Source organism: Octopus bimaculoides, chromosome 4 (assembly GCF_001194135.2).
Source record: "Octopus bimaculoides isolate UCB-OBI-ISO-001 chromosome 4, ASM119413v2, whole genome shotgun sequence".
Lineage (NCBI taxonomy): Eukaryota > Metazoa > Mollusca > Cephalopoda > Octopoda > Octopodidae > Octopus > Octopus bimaculoides.
The window spans coordinates 117,458,932-117,462,694 of NC_068984.1; the positions used below are offsets into that span (position 1 = coordinate 117,458,932).

The 3,763-nt window shown below is 36.4% G+C and overlaps 1 protein-coding gene across 3 annotated transcripts in view; it reads right to left on the reverse strand.

The window, feature by feature from the left end:
* LOC106881662 (uncharacterized) overlaps positions 1-2,278 on the reverse strand; it is a 109,127-nt gene extending 106,849 nt beyond the window's left edge. For 2 of the 3 annotated variants that reach the window (XM_052967382.1, XM_052967384.1), the window contains exon 1: positions 1,915-2,276. The gene's annotated coding sequence lies outside the window, so the exon portion shown is untranslated. Of the gene's footprint in view, positions 1-1,914 lie in introns of all 3 variants that reach the window. The other variant, XM_052967383.1, reaches the window with a different exon arrangement.
* Between the last annotated feature and the right edge of the window lie 1,485 nt (positions 2,279-3,763).

Below are 3,763 nucleotides of genomic sequence, written 5' to 3' on the forward strand. Positions count from 1 at the left end.
AGAGAGAGAGAGAGAGAGAGAGAGAGAGAGAGAGAGAAAGGAAGAGAGAGAGAAGGGGAGAGAGAGAGAGAGAAAGGAAGAGAGAGAGAGAGAGAGAGATACATTTATATACGTACAAATATATATTACAAATGTATACACACACACACATATATAAACATGCTTACACCCAAAGTTGCATACAAACATGCATACATACGTAGTACATACATAATACATACATACATCCATACATACATACATATACACGCAACAAATGCATACTCACACATGGAAGAGAAAAACATGACTGTAAAGAAAACTACCGAAGCATAACAAAATGCGTGATGAATGGATCACGTATAACGCAATGTCTGGAAATAATGCTGTTTATGCTGTATACATGTGCTGTTATCATCACATCGATTCCATGCCGCGATACTATATAATTAACGAGACATGTTTGTTTTTTATTTCATTTTAATCATACTAGGATTGTTTTTTGTTTGTTATGGTCTTTTTGTCTGTCTTCGGGATATCCTCACTTTTGCATTTTAAAAATACTTCCATTTGACATTGGATGAAGACGAATAAAGAAAAAAAAAAAAAAAGAGACGGAGAAATAAAATATGAAAACGGAGGAGAGAAAAGAGAACTCAATATCAGACAAACTTTCGCACAAGCAGGTAGAAAAAAAAAAGGTAGATATGAGAGGTAGATAGATAAATAGGTAGGTATTTTATTAGAGGATACCTTAACCTCGTGAAGGTGTGGTTGCATCCAAGGAAATACTGGTTCAATACCTAGTATTGTTGGGGGATGAAATTCCTTTTAAAGCGATAGGTAGATATTAAGCATATAGTTTATATGCAGTTAAAAGAATAAAAGAAAATGGTGATAAGGAAGTTAACAATTATTTATTATTAAGTTAATTATTGATTAACAAATTGGTCATCTTTGATTCTTAATACATAACTGTCAATCTCCCATCTCTGTTTTCTTTTCTTATTTTAACTGGATAGACAGATAGGTAAAGAGCTAGAGGCGGAGAGACAGGTAAGTGGGTAGATAAATACGTAAGGTAAGCATGTATGTTTATAAACAGAAAGACAGACAGGTATGTAGATCAACAGACGCACTGACTGATAGAAAGACGGAGATAAAAGCAAAGACGAGATAAATTGGGCAATGATAGACGCTTAAATACAAGCAAAAAAGATGAACAGAGAAAACTCCAGATCAACATACAGAACAAAAGAGATGTATATTTAATGCCAGCACCACACACACACACACACGACAGGACACGCAAACTCTTTATCTGAAGAGATTTTCAGACGAAACAACTGTGGCGGTGCTCCAGCATGGCCGCAGTCCTACGACTGAAACCATTGAAAGAATATATATATATATATATTATTTATATTTATATATAATTGTACATACACACACACATACGTTCATACCAACACACGTTTGTGTGTATGTAAATATATATGCACAAATATATGCATGCGTAAATGTATGTATATATATATAAGTATATATATGTATATATTATATATATATATATATATATATACATGTATAAGTATGCGTAAATGCGTGTATATATATGTGTGTGCCTGTGTGTATATATATGTGTGTGTATATATATTCGTGTGTGCATGTATATATATATATATATATTCGTGTGCGTGCATATATGTGTGTGTGTGTGTATGAGCGTAGGTATGTATGTGTATAAATATATAGCTACACACTCACATACGAGATAGATAGATAGAGAGAGATAGAAAGACAGATAGTTAGAGAGACAGATAGATAGATAGAATGATAGATATACATGTTATTTTTCTAATTACACTATGACAACTATGATAATTACAACAAAAGGCAAAAGTAGTGTGATAAAGAAAGCTGTTATCCACTGACCGAATAGATATACACACTGCAGTTCCTCTTCTTCTTCTGATCGTATTTAGCCACCGTTTCCACCACACAAGTCTCTCTTACAACGTACGGTTTGTTTTTGTTATTATTTGTAGAAAGAAGTCAGTGTCGGCGGAAGTTGATGACGATTACTCACTCTTGGCAAATTACAGCTTCTGCTCTCTCTCTCTCTCTGTATATCTCTTTTTCTTTTTCTGTCTTTCTTTCTTTCTCTCCCTTTCTCTAATTATGTTCTCTTAATTGTTCTTCCTCTCTCTCTTTCGCTTCCTACTCTCGCTTTCTTTTCACGTCTCTTCTCTTTCTTTCTTCGCCTCTTTTCTTTCTCTCTTCCTCCTTCCCGTTTTCATTCATCTCCCCTCTACCATCCCCCCTCTTTTTCTTTTCATGCCGTTCTCGTTCCCTCTCTCTTTTTTGCTTTCCTCTTCCAACTTTCTTTCTTTCTTCCCCTTCCCACCTTCCTCTCTCCCTCTCTTCCTTCCAACTTTCTCTCACGCTTCCCATCAGCCTTTTTCTTCCTCTCCCTTCACAACTTTCTCCCTTCCTTCTTTTCTTCTTTCTTTCTCTTTCAATCTCCCTTCATATTTCTCTTTCTCTCACATTTCATTTTCTCCTTCGTTTCCTTTCTCTATCTCTTCCCAATTTCTCTCTCTCTCTCATTTCCCATCTTTCTTTCTCTTCCCCTTCCTATATTTCTCTGTTACTTCCCATCTTTTTCCTTCTCTCTCCTTTTCTATTTCTGTTCCCTCTTTATCATTCTCCCTCTCTTCTCATCTTTATCTCTCTCTCTCTCTCGCTCTTCTCTCATTATCTTTTCATGTCTTCCTCTCTATTGTTGTTCTTCCTCCACCCATCTTCGTCTTTCACCTCTATTGGTTTTGTTTTGTTTCCTCTTCATTTTTAGCTTACCTCCCTCCCCTTCTCTCTCTCTCTCTTTTTCACCTTCTTTTCTTTCTTAATATATTTTCCCCCTCTCTTTCTCCTTCCGTTTTCCCCTTACTGCTACTCTCATCTGCGCTTTCTTTCGTCTGCTCTCAGGAACAAACACTCTCTCTCTTTCCCTCTTTTTCTGTCTGTCCTCCCACTCACTCACTCACTTTCTCTCTCTTCTTGGCTCACACTCACTCTCATTCACTCTCTTTTCCTGTCTGTCTCTCTCTCACCCTCCCTCCCGTAACTTTATTGCCGTTTTATCCCGACATCCTCTCTCTCTCTCCCTCCCCCTCTCTCTTCATTTTCCTGTATAATTTATTCTATCAACAATACACTTTCCTCTTTCCCAAGTACATTGTTATTTATCTGTCCATAGATCTCGGTCTGTATTTTTTAAAAAGCTGGGAGCATAAGCTATTATAGAATGAATTCACGCATTGTGATTTTAATTCGTCACAGGTATTTTAAGATAACTCTGAATACATACTTCGTTTTACTTGTCTCAGTTCACCTAATTGTGGCCAGTTCCTGTAGGAATGTTACATGTTACACACACTGGCAATTATCCAGGAGATTTGCATCTCTTCTAACATTTTGGAACGAGGAGCCAAAAAATTGCTTATAACCAGTGAAAAATAATACCGTACACACACACACACACACATACATATATACATATATATATATATGTATGTATATATATATATGTATATATATTCTTTTATTTTACTTGTTTCAGTCATTTGACTGCGGCTACACTGGAGCACCGCCTTTAGTCGAGCAAATTGACCCCAGGACTTATTCTTTGTAAGCCTAGAACTTATTCTATCGGTCTCTTTTACCGAACCACTAGGTTACGGGGACGTAAACACACCAGCATCGGTTGTCAGGCGATATTGGG